We start from the raw sequence: 15,889 nt of genomic DNA, 5'->3' as shown, positions 1-15,889 counted from the left end.
TCCACACACCCCCTCCCCCCCCCCCCCCCCCCCCCCCCCAGCGGCGGCGGCGAGGCGCGAGGAGCGGGGCCGCCCCCGCTGCCGGTGACCGACCGGCCGCCCCCGACCGGCGGCACCAGCACCGCCCCCCCCCCCCCCCCCCCGCGCCGGAGGGGATCCCGCCCCGCTCCGCCAATTAGCTCAGGGGGAAAGGGGCAGCCTCGGCCAATGAGGCGCCAGGGAGCTCGGAGAGTCCGGCCCCCCCCCCCAGAGTGAACCAATGGGGCGGGGAGCGGCGGGCAGGCCCGCCTCCCCGCCGCGCGGAGCCGGGCAGGCCGCCGGCCGGTAGCGCCCGCGGGGTCGCGGCCGCCGTGGGGCCGCCGTGGGGCCGCCGTGGGGCCGCCGTGGGGCCGCCAAGCGCCGGCGATGCGGAGCGGGACGGGACGGGGGGGCCGCCGCGGCGTCTCCCTCTGCCAGGCCCGCGCCGTGCCTCGGTCAGCGTCCCCTCAGCGGCGCTGCCGGGCGGGGGGCACCCGGGCCTGCTGCCCCCCCCCGTCAGCTCCTGCCTGGCCTGCCTCCCCCGGTGCTTTTTTTTTGGTGAGGTGGGAGGGGTAAAAAGCAAGAAGGGCTTGCGGGAAAACAGTGACATCCCGGCCGGGGTCCAGAGAGACTGGAGAAGTCTCATCATCGGAGCAGCGTTGGCTAATTGTTGTGTCTGCTGTGGACAAAAGCCTCCTCTGATTAGCCCTTCCATCAATTTCGGAATGTAAGGAACACGAAGTGCCTTATGTACCCAAGGAGTGAGCAGAAGAAGTAATAATTCAGAGATGAAAGCCACCGTCTTGGGGCCTTTCCCATCACTCATTCAGTGACTCGAGTGCACTCAGTCCTACCCAGTAAGTCACAGTTCTACACCTCAAAACTTGGTGTATTTATTTAGTTTCAAACTACACAACCTTTTTGCTTCCTACTTGAAGTACCATCATGCTATTCCAGTCCTCAAGTTCATGAAAATCTGATCATTCTCCCAGCTGTCCCTCCAGTCCCAAACATTGGGAAATTTCACCTGTACACCCCATAATTTAATGCTGAGGTAGTGGGTGAACCTGTTAAATTTTAGGTAGGTGTAATGCCTGATCCTTCCGGAGCTTCCTTCTGTGGGGAAGCGTTCCCTCTGTGGTATCTCCTGTTTGCCGGTTTTCTACCCTCCCTGCAGCACCTCACCAACCCCTGTAACAGCCTTCCACGGACCAAACGCTGACCAAGGACTAGCAATAATGGATCTTCTGCCTTCTCCTTATTCAGGAACCTCGCTTCTCACAGTGACCACTGAGTTTGGCTCGCAAAATCTTCCTTTGGCAAAGCCCTCTCACATTTTATCCCACTTTCCACTTACTTCCACCTGTTTCATTACATTTTCCTTATACATTTGCTCTCAATCCTTAGAGACTAACGGTGGCAGACAAGCAACCTGCAGTCGCTTGCTGCTGAGTTTGAACACTGGCGGGAAGGGTGCACTGGGGGCTAGCCCACATGGCTCCCTCCTGCCTGGGGAAAAACATCTGTGAGCCTTGCCCTTTGATGAGGGTTGCCATAGTAGAATCCCATGCCATAGATATAATAGAGGCTCATTCCAGCTCGTATGTGATGCACTGCATCTTGTGGCCATGGGAGAGTCATCAATATTACAAATAACAAAAACAGACTTGGCTGAACCTGGATTTTTCTCCATACGTGGCATGGCAGTTCTTCTTTTGAAGCCTTTTCTCTTGAGACCTGAGTATCAGTGCATAAGCATATTGGTGCCAGCATCCTCTCCTGTGTATCTCAAAACACAGCTTTAGCTTAGATTTTTTTGCTGCATTTCTGTTTCTCAATTAAGATCTGACTGACTAAACCAACTCTGTATCTTTCTGGTGCCTGGGGGTTTTAGCCCAGAAGTTCAGGCATTATTATTGTCTGTAACTAAAAAACTGCCTTGTATTTCTGTGCACAAGTCCACGGATGGAACTCGGGCATGCCATTGTGGTACAAAAGTCTCTCCAAGGACAGTCCTGCCCCCAACAACCTACAGCTCAAATTGGACAAGATCTAAGAAATGCTGAAGGAACAATGACATCGAGTATTTATACATGGAATAGTTATCAGAGGATTCAGCCAAATCTCAGCAGCAGAGCAGAACAAAATTGTTGGAGTCACTCAGACCTGTACGCCACAAATCCCTCCTGCAGCAGCCATGTCCAGCTTTCCCATATGTGGGTAAAATAAGATATCCATTGATCACAGCAGATACGTAAGTGATTTGCAACACCTTCATGAGTTGCCACTGATTGAGCCATGGTAGTTGGCCATGTTCCTGCTCATAAACTGTTTCAAATGTGAGAAAAACATCTCCAAAGATGCTGTCACAGGGGAAGGGGTTTATGTTAGCCTCGCGTCTCACTTTTGCTGTAGGTTAAGAGCAGGGATGGACACTGCTGGTTGGCTGACGTCTGCTAACTCCATCAGTGGTGAGCTCTCAGCAGGCTTTAACACCCAGATGGATCCATTGGAAGACTGGGTTAGCCCTGTCTTCCTGGAAGAGCTGAACATTATTGTTTTATACTTAAAATAGCTTGGTAAGCATATGCTGCTCAAGCGAGTCCAGAGGAGGCCAGAAGATGATCAGGGGTCTGGAGCACCTCTCCTATGAGGACAGGCTGAGAGAGTTGGGGTTGTTCAGCCCAGAGAGGAAAAGGCTGCAGGGAGACCTTGTAGTGGCCTCTCAGTAATTAAAGGGGACCTACAGGAAAGATGGGGAAGGATCCTTTATCTGGGAGTATAGGAATAGGATGAGGGGTAATGAATTTAAACTGAAAGAGGGCAGATTTAGATGAAATAAGGAAGAAATTCTTCACTGTGAGGGTGGTGAGGTGCTGGCACAGGGTGCCCAGAGAAGCTGTGGTTGCCCCCTCCCTGGAAGGGTTCAAGGCCAGGTTGGACGGGGCTTGGAGCACCCTGGTCTGGTGGAAGGTGTCCCTGCCCATGGCAGGGGATTGGAACTAGGTGATCTTTAAGGCCCCTTCCAACCCAAACCATTCCATAATTCTATGATATAAATCATAGATTTAAGATGTGCGGGGTTATATTTACTAACTTCTTTCAGTCACAGTTTATTACTGTAATATCTGTGAGGGAAAGCTCTTAGACTTTATCAAATGAAATGTTCTTTGACTTAGAAAAAAAATATATGTCTACTTTGTTAAGGTCAGGCTTCTTACAAACGCAGTAGGTCAATAGTGTCCTTATAGTGATTAATAGAGAAGCCATTCGGAGTCCTTGCAGGGGGTTGGGTTCTTTTAATTACCAAGATAACTTCCTCATCAAATCCACTGCTCAAAGACAAAACAACTGTGTTTTACTCACTTTCACTGCTGTGGTGAGATGAAAAAGTGTTGATATATTCTCCCCAGAGGTCATCAGAATCTACAAACAAGGTTATGGACTTAGTGTATACACATAGACTGGTGGACCAAGCCTAGGGTTTATAGTACTGTAAAACAAGCTGAACAGAAGGGAAGGAGGAGTTTAAACAAGGCATTTGGAAAGAAGAGGTACCTACCCTACATGGCATCTGATTTGCAGCAGAGCTGCTGTGTGGGAGGCTGGGAGGAAGAAAAAGCACAGTCATTTAATTTTAGTTTTAAATGAAGGACAAACACGCTGCAACATTAAGGGCAAAAGCAGTGATATCTCTTGCCTCTTCTGATCCAAACTCAAGAAATGTAGCTCAAATCCATTTTGAGCCAGTAGTCATGGCCTCACATATTATTTCCACCAGAAAACCAAGTCAAGGGTAGAGTTGGTAGTGGCACTGACAAAGTTCTGCTTCCTTGTAGAAGAACATACCTTTGATATTTATTCAGTAGTCACAGATTTATTCCAGTCTGTTTTCTATCAGAAAGAAAGATTCGTGTTTCTCTTAGGCAGCATTTTCCACCCTTCCTCTGCAGCTGTGACTGCTTGTTTCTGCCTCTTCTCTGGCTCCTTCCAGTCACGAACAAGCAACGTGTTCTGGCTGATGTTCTGTTTCTGAGTAGCATGGCCTATATAGTCTGAGCTTTTGGGTGAAATTAATATTACGCCATTTTTCTTACTCCAAAAATGTTTGTACTAAAAAAGTTACAAGGTTAGGCACTCCTCCAAGCGACACATTTTAGCGGTACAAAATGATTTTCTGCATGGTCCAACTTTCAGAACAGCTGTTGGTTTTATAATGTCTAGCACAAGAGGATCTGATGTGGGTTGGCTGATAGATACAACCATAATGAACCTGCTTAATGAATAATACTAAGATTGGGCAGTTCTGCCACTTCATTTCTGATCGAAACAATAATTCAGAAAAATACACTGTTCCAAAATTTGTTTTCTTCTTCATTGTAATGATGGTTTCTCATCTGCAGGAGATGTAACGTGAATGTATAACATTTGGGCAAGAGAGGTTACATCTTTGCCCTCTGCTATTGTCTTCGGTGCTGGAACACAGTGATGGGTTTCTTTGAAAGCACAGCAGACAGCTTTTTAAAGTGGCCTCACTGGTAAAGAGGACAGCAGCAGATGTCCAGTTTGGTACTTCTACCGTGCACACAGTGAGCTACAGTTAGGGACTGGTATATAGTGTTTAACCTTCGAAAAAAATGATCAGAGTAACTGGAATATTGCCTTGCATTTTTGCTGCTCTGGACTTCAAAGGACAATTAACACAGCTTAGAAAATGCTATTTTACAATTTAAGCAAAAGTAACTTTTAGACTTCAGGTCTCAACAATAACAAAATATTATTCTTGACTGATACGGTTCAATTTAGTGCCTCACAGGGATGCTCATAATATCCCCAGTATTACCAGTTACCATCTTCTGTCTCCGTAATTATCAATACCATAATTTAACTCCGTAGAGCATAGTAAAAGAAGTATATGTTAACAAAAAAGACTTGAGTTCCCTAACAAAATGACGAGGTATGACGTTTTGACTGTGATGGCATATACTGGCTATCTCTGGTGAGCTTCGTTGGACAGTGTAACAGTTAATTCCAGAGAAATGATGTGGTTGGAAAAAAAAAAAAATATAGCCAATTCTCAAAAGATGCAGAAGTTCTGTCTGTTTTCAGGCCATGTTGTCCAACCATTTCTAACTTATATTCAAAACAACAAAACCCTAAATAAGTAGTGAGCAAATCGATGTAAAGATATAGGCCTGATAGCTTCAATACTTGTGTTTGCTTCACGGTAGGTATTACAGCTCTTCTTTTGTCCTAACCTGGCAGCTTTGGAAAAGGGTAGGGATTTTTCCAGTAGTTGTTTTGAATTGCGTTCCACTATTGTCTGATAGCATCATTAGCTGAAACCTTAGCCATGAAGTCAAAGTGAAGCCAGGCATGAGGAAAATCTTTAGTACTGAAGGCCAACAATAAGGGCAACATGACTTTGAATCGTTGTTTAAAGAACAAAGGGCCCAGTTTTGCTATTCTGGTATCAGAGGAATTTTCTCCTTGTTTTGCTAAAGGCAACAGGACAATTTAGTTAGTACCACTTGATAATAGTAAAAAACAAAAAAAAAAATTCTAATATCCAGAGGCAAACAATTAGGTTATAATTAGAAATATTTCTTATAAATGTCTTTGAAGACACAGACAGCAGTTGTCCTGGTACAAGACCTTATATATTTATTTAAATTTAAAACAAGTTATATTTGTAATCTTGTAAGAGAACAGCAAATGTCTGTAGCTCTTTGCACCTTCTACCAGAAATAGACCAGAATATATTAAGCATATAATTTCTTAATAAAATTTGAAGTAGAGGTGAATACAGGAACAAAAGATGGGAGAAAGTGAAATACTGTATTGCAAGAAGTGGGATTTACGCATTTTTGGGCAGTCTTGTGATGGTAAATGTGTGTAATGTTAACAGACGCACTGTGCATGAGCTTTTAAGGATCAGGATGTACCCCTGTGTACTTTGGAGGGTGCCATCGAACAGTACCAACAATTCTGGTTTGCAATACAAGCTCCTCAATTCACGCTTATCACATGAATTTTGTAAAGCTTCTCTTCTCTAGCTGGCTGTCTGGGACAAGAAAGCAATTAGTCCACATCCTCTGCTTTTTTCGGAGGGATCTTTTCTTACTGACTAAAAGACTTTTTTTTTTTTTTTTTTTACCAAAAGGTAATTTCAAGCTCCAGGCTTTCCGTGCTATTCAGTAAAACATTTGTACAGTGAGTACAGTATGAGGAGCAAACAAATAATAATATGTTATCACATTATTACTTTAGTAATATTAAATCACTAAACATTTGTGTTTAGCGTATTGCTTTCTATAGTAAATGACCAGTAAAAGTAAGCAGTGGCATTTTTCTTACAAGTTTAACTAGTGGAGTGTAATATAAAATTGAATCATGCAGGGACAAAAAAAAAAGTTGAATTAAAGAGCACAACTGTAACTTTTGCACTTCATAACATGCGAGTGCTTGATTTTATGGCTTTCTTTTAATGTAGCTTTTACAAGTAATTTTCTTTAAAAATTGGAGGAGGAAAACCCCGAAGCGTCATAGTGACACCTGTATGACATTGGCACACTGGGGTTGAAATGTTGAGATTCCCCATGGAAACCACAGCTACTTGAAGCAGTGTGTGTTTGCTTGTAGCTTTAGCTTATTCTCTGTGGGTGGACCAGCACAAGAACAGATTTGCTTGGTGAGTTTCAGCAGTAGTGGCAGCCACCGAGGATTCAGGGAGCTTGGGTGTCACTCCAGGACCCACCACACTCTGTTTTCACATGATGAGTCTTTCCACCTGCTCCTCTCGAGGGTGATCCACTAATCCACAGTGCTTCCCTACCCGTCCACCCCTACCAACTGACCCAAGTCTGCCTCATTCCTTCCATTTCTTTTCATTTTGTAAAGTTCTTGGAGATCTGCTGAAGCAAAACTTCCTAAGCACTGCCTGCAAGACACATCCGAACAAAGGAAGAATGAACGAGAAATGGGAACAAATCTGCCTGATCAAGTGACGAGCACCAAGAACAAGTGAAACCAAAGATAGGAGATCCATATCCTCCCTTTACACCTGTAGAACTGGTAATGAACCTGTTTTTCAGGTCTCAGTAGTTGCAATAACAGAGATGTCAAATTTCTCTGTGTCCTTCAGCTGACCACAACAGAAAATACACTTTATGGGCAAGTGCATGTTTTCAGGTTAATCATCAGGAAAGTTCTGGAGCACACGGTTGCTTTCCTGCAGAGATGCTTTTTAATTTAGTCAATGTGGTAGGTATCTGATGGCTTTGAGACACTAAAAGGCCTAGAAATCCACTGAGAAGAGGCAAGGTTGCGTCTGTGCTGAGAGGAGGGATGCAGCCGGTGTTTGGTGAAAGACCTCTTTCACGTGAGCTGTGTGTCTGCTCAGGCCCTCATCCCACCCTCACCTTCGCATCCCACCCTCACTCTCAGTCACCGGATGTTTCCTTTCTCTGGGGGCTTCACCTGAGGCAGCTCTTCCAGATCCAGAACAATTTTCTTGGTTCTCATAACTTTCATAGTGGGTTTCAAAAGTGCACTAAACTGACAGCACTGCTGTGCTGGAATACATTGAAAACTTCTAAGGCATATAGCACAGCCTTAGCTCTCACTCCCATCTCCTAGAAGGCAGAGTTTTAATAAAACACACTATTCAAAAAATGAAGTCTAGAAACATCATAGTACATAGATTTGAATGGAATCTGCATTCTTTCCATCAGCTGAATGATTTAATACCTGTGTTTATTCAGCAAGGTTGGAAATGAGCTGCTGTGACAGTAACTTAATGATGACAAGCTCTGACTGCCAGGCACTGCTGTTTATAGTAGGTCATAGCTCTCCTCAGTGCTTGAGACAAATGTTGGATTCACTGTGGGATCTTTCAGCAGAAGGATAGTATGTTGAAAATCAGCTTTGTCAAACTGACTTTCCTGTTGAACATTTTCTAGCAGTCACAGAATCTGAACTCTGATTTATTAATTAAATCCTATCAGCACATGCTCTGAAGAAACCAGCATGGCTGAACTATGCCCCTGTTAAGTGAGATTAAAGGACATGACAAAAGTTTGTATAGTATGCTTCAACCCACATTTCCTGTAAAGGATACAGCTTGTTATTTTTCAAAATATGCTGAATATATTTTCTTTATATCTTCGTTTATTATGACCCATGGGAGCAATTGTAAAACTGAAACATACAAGAATCAAGGGAAAAAAAATAACTGGACTACACAGGAGGAGCAGGCATGTCCTGACTGTATTCTCTCTCCTATGAAGTAACAGATTGGAAGATATTTGGCCAGATTTTCTCCAAAAAGAACACATACTTAGAAAGTATCTTTGCCTAAACATTTGTCAAGTAATTTTTCAAATAGATTTATTAAGCTAAGTGACACGTAAGGAGAAATAAAGCCTTTCTTAACATGAACAAAGGAAAACAGAATTTAAAAAAATATTAATTGATAACATGTAGCTGACAATATCATCCTATGACACTTCTATGCGATCACTGGAAATAGTGCCTAGTCCCACCGCACGTGACACACATCTTGCAGTCTGCTCTGCGTTGGGTAATTAGAATGCACTGAGCCTGTATATTCAAATTAGTCCTTGAAAGGCAAATAATTACCTGAGTCCCAGCAGTTAACACTGTAGCCCCACATGGGCAGCTTGGTGCCAGTCTCCCTTGCCATCTCTGCTCCTCCAAGCCCCAGGCACACCCCTCTTGCCTTTCATATTTTTTTGCTGTTGTTGTTTTTGGACCAGCCTGTGCTTCGTCCTGGAACCTGGGGTCATTAGTGCACAGCGCTGCCTCCCCAGCGGGAGCTGGTCCTTGTGGCCGGCCCACTGCAGACCCCCAGTCTTTGAAACACATTTCAATGCTTCACGTGCTGACACCAAGACACGTGGTGGTGGGGCAGTGGCGTCCGAGGGAGTTGAAGTGTTGGCCACAGCCGGTTTTTCCCCTCGCAGACCTGTAGCTCCCTAAATCCCCAGCCTGGCCACAGAGACATCCCCTGCTCTGAAGCAGGCTGGGGGCTGAAAGGACCTCGGCTCTGCTTTGCCCTTCTCGAGCCCCATGTTCTTCCACGGCTCCTGGGAACTCCGTCCCCAACACAACCTCATCTTGCCCACCTCCACCCCAGCATCTCCCGGGGCCTTTCCAGTCTCGCAGAGCCAGTGGCAGCCCTGGCCTCTCACAAGCCCCCTGTGTGACGGGGACTGGGAAAGTGTCGCGTGCAGAGCAGCAACATGGGAATAGTTGAATAAATCCTGAATTACTCACTCAGGCCCTGGCATATAATAAAATCGGCATTGTTTGGTACTGCAGTAGTTTACTGGGTATTACTGTGGTGCCAGGGTACTGCCTAGCTCAGCTTTGATTCAGACCGTAAGTTATTATTGGAGGGGGACTTGCGGGCAGCCCGTTGGCATCTTTGCTGGAGAGGATTTTCTGGGCTGCTCCTACACCTTTTTATGACCCTTTCCTGCCACACCAGAAAAAAAGGTAGCGGCCTTTTTCCGAGTCCTCCTTTCTTATGCCAAGACACTGTCTAGGAGCCCTCTGTTGTCTTTGGTTTCAGCTCTGCTGCTGTTCCAAGTCTGTACCTACTTCACACAGGCTGTGTAATGTGGTACTTCGGGCTTATGGCATCACTTGCTAAGCCTCCCGACAGCAGAAATCCCCCCTCCATGTTGCACCACGCTGCTGTGGTGCCGGTGCAGCTGTGACCTGGCTGCTGCTCACTTGCTGTCCCCCACCCGGGAAGCACGGACCCGGCTCTCCCGCTCCTCGTTCCCCGTGCGGGGCAGGCGTCTCGTATCTGGGAAGACTCACTGCAGTTGCTCACCGCAGTTATGTCTGTTTTGCTTTGTCTGCCCTTATTTCCAGTCACGCCTGCCTTCTGAGGGTGCAAAGGTGCCATGAGAAATTGGTTTGAATGTCACCCCCAGGGGCACTGAATCAGTGGCAGGCTGCTGCCGTGTTCCAAGCCTCCCCGCTCTGAGAACAGCCCATCCACATCCTTCCTTGAGCACCCTCGTGACAGCCCACCTTCAGAAACCGCAGGAATATCGCACAGCGACTGCACAGCTCTTGGCATTAAACGCAAACATGTTTGGTATGACATTTGGCCAAGAGTGAACTGGGATTTCAGACAACTCACCACAGGTACTTACACACTCTGCTAGACAGGAATGCTTGGCTAGATAATAAGTTTTGCTGTGGTGTAACTGGCACAAAGCACCAATGTGCCAGTGCCTGGGGGAGCAGATGGCTTGCCTATTTTCCTCCAGACATTAAGGCTCCAAATCCATGCCACATCCTGTCCCCAGATTCACAGAAAGCTGCAGAGGCACCATCTTCTGTCAACTTTCTATTCCTCCCTGGCAGGACTGGCTCCAAACTCAGCTATCCACGTTGCATAGTTCATTTCTGAAAACTTCTGGTCCTCTAAAGTTTAAAACTAAATGCTGGAATGGGGAGGGGAATAATCCAAGCAAACCACAGCACGTGTGACTAAAAGCAAGATTATAATCAGTGGTCCCTGAGCACTGGAGAAACCCTTCTCTCTTAATTACCAGGGACATGAATGCAGGTCCCACTGGTGAGCAGCAAGGCAGCTAGCAAAGGGCTGTGAACGGGTGGCCAAGAAACACTGAAGCTGGAGAGAACTGTAACACCAAAGCTTTCCTTGAGTTTCTGAAATCCAAGCCTGTCTCACACATTGCAATACAGAAAGGATGCCGAACAACCATTTCCAGCTCCAACAGGAATATTCTCTGCTCTTTCAACAACTGTCTGCTGTATCGCCTCCCCAGCTGGGAAACCGGGGAGAATAGTTCCCTAACTCAATAGGAAGCTCAGGTTTAAATTTAGTAGCTGCTTTTAGAAAATACTTCAGGATTCTTGGACAGGCAGCTTTGTGTAAGTACTTTTGGCTATCACTGCTGTCTCCTTAGGGATAAGGAAAAGCTGTACCAAATATTCAGGATAAGAATAGCAACAGAGGACTGATACTGCACTTGTGTGCAGGATGGGTGAGATGAACGTCATCTTCCTCTTATTTGCCTTTGTAAATGATCTCACTCTTTTTTTTTTTTTTCTTATGTGCTTTCATAAGGAGTGGTGATTTTCACCTTATATGAAACAGGCAAAATGACATCAAGGAGGTCCAGCTATTAAAACAAACTGGTAGGGGTTTTCATGCCCTTATTTCTTCTTGACAGAAAGGGCTTTGGATTTTATGCATAACAAAAGTTTTGGTCCACAATGACAAGAATAATACTTAGCAAGAAGATTACTTATCTTCTATTTATTTGTTTCCATGGCGTTAGACAATTTTGCTTTCAGGAAACACTATGCTGTACACATAAGCACACCAAACCCGTAATGGAGAACACCTAAAGAAAAATACAATTTTACCTTAATAAAAAGGTAAGAGAAGTTGGCCGTTTGGCAGATCCTTGCCCTGCGGTGCAGGAAGGCTGTGGGTGCTTGGAATTCACTCCTATTGTCCCCAGGCTGAATTGCTTTGAAAAAGGTCACATGAGGAGGAAAGGAAGTTTTGACTTTCACATGCCTGTTATTGCTAAGGAAACCACTTCCTTGGTATTCACATATTCAGCATGTCTCCAGTTTTGGCACTCTGACAAATGACATCGTGCTACTGCATCAAGTAACAAAGAAGGGTGGAGAAGGCTGTTAGATAACTTGATGTGTTCGGAACACCAGTACAGCTTTTGTAGGACTGCCAAACTTCAAAGGCTCTGTCAGAGTAAGCAGGGTCCTTTGTTAGCTGCAGATGAGATACCTGGAGTTCAGAAACATTGAGAAAAGGTTCTGGTCTACGTCTCAGCAAGCTCAGGTAGTTCAGAGTTTTTCTGGGTTGTAGCAATGGCAATATTCTTACTTCACTGTAGATATTGGGAGACAAGTTTTCCGATACAAATATACCTGCATTATTCTCTGTGTAGAATTTATTTCAGCTTTCAAGTACATACTTGCCTTTTCTTTGGCATTCGGATATCAGAAATTGAATATCCTCAGGTCATATATGGTGATTTCATTAAAAGCACTTGGATTTGAACTTCAGGTCTGTGGGACTTTTCCCATTTTTTTGACTTCTTACTCAAAGAAATGAGAAAGAGCGACAAGCTACCATTGGTTAGGACTGAGAATTGCCACCAGAGAGATCCTTGAAGAGGAATGAAGCAGAATTTCTTTGAAGTAACACATTTGCAGATCTCAATCTGACAAGAAGAAAATGTATCATAATTAGGCTTATTTCTACTCCAAGACAAAAAAAGTCTAGTATGCTTCAGGATACAAGTGGATTTCACTGTAAATATACCACAGCTACTGAGATTACAGGGACCAAGCATGAGGCACGCACAAATCACAGGAATTGAACTGCTAAAGCCCTGCTCAATTTACTGAGAGGCTCCTGAGCTTCTGATATGTCAAGATCTATTTGTCTAAACATTATCTGTAAAAACAACATAACATAGTGAACTGAGACTGGGACTGCAGAGGCCAAAAAATCAATATTCTAATCTTGGCCCTGCCTCAGATGCATTTGGTGGCTCCAGAGAAGTTGTTTAATCTCACTGCATGCTTGCCAGAGATAACCAGTTCAAATATAATAAACTTCACTGAAGAGCTGTGCAGATCAGTTCACAGCTTCTGTATACTTCTCTCAAGACCTGAACTGTTATATAAATATTATCATTACGTGTAGGACTTCTGGAGGTTTGTCTCCAGGAAAATACAAATCATGTATATTTGAATCTGAAATGTCAGGTCGATTTTCTAGCAGATGCCCTTGCCCCATGGAGACTTCAAGCACAGCCTGGTGGCAGCACAGAAACCACAGAAGCCACCAGGACGTGTGCCATGATAATGTCTTTTTTTGTTTGTTTGTTTTTGTTTTTTTTTTTAAATGTGTTAAAACAGAATTATTTTAAAAATGGTTCAGGTATTTTCTCTCAGATAGTATTATCATTTTCATTCTGTCTGAGGCAGGAATAGACCATACTTCTGCTCAAGTTACTTGCATAATGCAGAAATAACAGAGAGAAGGACCTATGGCCTGTTTATTTAAGAAGTAAGACTAAATAATAATTGTGATTCCTTCTGGCTTAAAGTACTCAAAAACGTGCTGGTTTCATGTTCCACTCATTTTCCCTAATATCATAATTTCTGAGTGATTATTTTAGTAGAGGCTTAGCTGAGTTGTGCTCACTTCCAAGGATCTTAGAAGGGTTACCTGCAGGGAGACAAAAGACAGGTAAAAACTCCTGAGTGAAGCCACAATAACCCTTTTCAGCTTTTAAAAACCAAACCAAATGAAACAAACAAACAAAAAAAAAATCAACCAACCAACACCACCACAAATTATCTTCTATAATGTAGGAGAGAAATACTGGCTGCATGCAGCAAATGAGATCCGAATACAAATCCCAGCAAATTCTGCACTTTTCCAGTCCAAAAGAGACGCAGTTTGCTAATTGTTCTAGAAACTACTTATGAGTGGACGTTTAGGAATTACAAAGGAAAAGCAACTGTTAAAACAATAGGATCTACGTTTACTGGTATGTATATTTTACAGTCATTAATGCTTTCAGAAGTTAGTCCAGCACCTCAAACAACCCCAGGTTTTGTCTCCTGTACTAGGCCTTTGTCGTGCTGTTGTAATGCAGTTAGCACAGGCTGTGGCTGGCAGGTGGTAGCTACACCCAGACCTAGACAAGGTTCTGCGTACCATCAGAAAAAGCTGGAAACATTCGCTGTGTTCAGTGGGGAGGCAACAGGGGAAGTGGTGCAGGGGGGTGATGCACTCACAGCAGCCGGGGTTGCAAAGCACGCAGCCTCCAGTGCCGCTAAGCAGGCAGGACCCGGCAGAGTCACTAAGTCTGGAAGCAGCTGAGTATTTAATAAGCTGCATGCTACCATGCACTTACATAGATTAAGTTGTAGCAAAGCCCTAGCAGTAAAGGGTCAAAAGTGCAGGTCGGAAGGGCTAAAGCCCAGGCAGACCGCATCGTAACCCATCCTGTCCTCAGCGGAAAAGGACTTAGGGAGGAACTGCGAGAAAACGAGTCTCACTCCAACCGAGGAGAATTTTAAAGGCCAAAAGGCAAGAATGCTAAAAGTAATTGAAGTTAAATCACAGGTGACCGGGTCTGGCAAAGCTCATTTATGCAAAGGCTGTGGGGTATCTATCTGCCCCTGATAAACTGAGCCTAAGGAGCACAGTAGGAAAGAAAATCAGATTCTCCTCCTTCGTGGTTTACACATCTAAAACAAAACAACTCTTTTATCACCCTATCCATGTGATCTTAAATATTCTTGTATGTGAACCATTTGACACCTTTTGTTTCCCAGTGTGCATAATTCCCTGGGCATCACCTTCACCCTGACACTGCCGGAGACCGGAGTCCTGTCTCAGGCAGCGACTCCCTGCAGCAGGCTCCCCCCTCTCGTCTCTCCCTCCTTCGCAAAGGCTGTTTCAATACTCACAGAGCTACCGGCTTCGGACAGGCCAGCCCGTCTGATCTCACTTCCTCCAGCGTAATCACAGACTTCGGTGACTGTGCTTTTCATTTATACTGACGTGACCAAGATTGAAATCTGTCCCACAGCAAATATTTATCGGAGCATATCAAAGGAAAAGCAGATCAGAAGAGTAAAAAGCAAAACAGCGAGTTCCATTAAACTTTGCCAAGACAGATTTCAAAGTCAATGAAAACCACCCCAGAGACACAGAACTAAAATGCAGGACAAAGTAGAACACTGAAAAAAATAAACTCAAATTTCCAAACACTGTTGTCCTACAGAACAACTTTTAATTACTTATAACTTGCAAAGATTAAGAAGGAAAACCCGCACAGAACTAGCAATATATGACCAAAACTCAACGATCACCACCCTGCTGCTTTTGTTAACAACTTGGCTTTGATATGTACGTCCATCGTGGCTACCTGTTCAGGTCAGGGACCCTTTCTACAGAGCAGTAGGAAAGAGGACATCTACAACTGACTTTCTAAACAAAATAAAATAACAGGATGCCACACTTTAATTAGATAATTAAAACTCTGTAGCTGCTTTGGTACATGCCAAGGACACTCAGTTTCTTGGCAACAGACCTGTCATTTTCCTTCTTTGATATCCAGGTCACAGCCATTTGGATTAGAGGCTCATTTCCAGCGGCAGTGCGTAGCAGAGGCGCACAACTTCCCGTCCTGCTGTTGGTATCCCCCTGAAGTTCAGCACCTTTTGACTACATTTGTAAAAGCTGTTAAGTATTAGAGCCCTTATAAAAAGTAGTTTCTCCATATTCACAAAGGTCAGGGGACATGTAAGCATATTAAAACATTAGGTAGCCCTGTCCAACACCAGCAACTTCTTACATCATCTGCAACAAAGTCGCACCCTGTTCTAGCTGGGGAACCTGACTGAAAGGGTAATGAGAGAGGAAAACAAATGTTTCATCCCCAGCTCTCCAACTTCTTTGAAAGTTGGGTCTACCCCATTCCTGACGGTTTGCTATCATTCCCCCTTCTTATGAGAAAGGGGAACACTGTCCTAGAAGAGGCCTACCCACTGTCCACATTAGGTGAGGCGATCACATACGTTTCTGAGGAATGTTGATGTGGTCAGCTAGCTGGAAGAAAAGCACGTAGCCCGGGCCACCGGCCCCAGCGCTTTGCCTAAGCTGCCATCATTTTGTCATCAATCTGTATGCAAAGCACAGTTCCTCACTCCCGGCCCCACGTGAACTGGAGAGGCATAACAACACATGCCTGTTTTTGAAATACAGAGGAATACCAAGGAGCAGGTGAGACAGAACAAATCATAC

Source organism: Tyto alba, unplaced genomic scaffold (genome assembly GCF_018691265.1).
Source record: "Tyto alba isolate M040663 unplaced genomic scaffold, T.alba_DEE_v4.0 Super-Scaffold_40, whole genome shotgun sequence".
Classification (NCBI taxonomy): domain Eukaryota; kingdom Metazoa; phylum Chordata; class Aves; order Strigiformes; family Tytonidae; genus Tyto; species Tyto alba.
The sequence above is the reverse complement of the archived record's forward strand: the minus strand, read 5'-3'. Positions refer to the sequence as shown.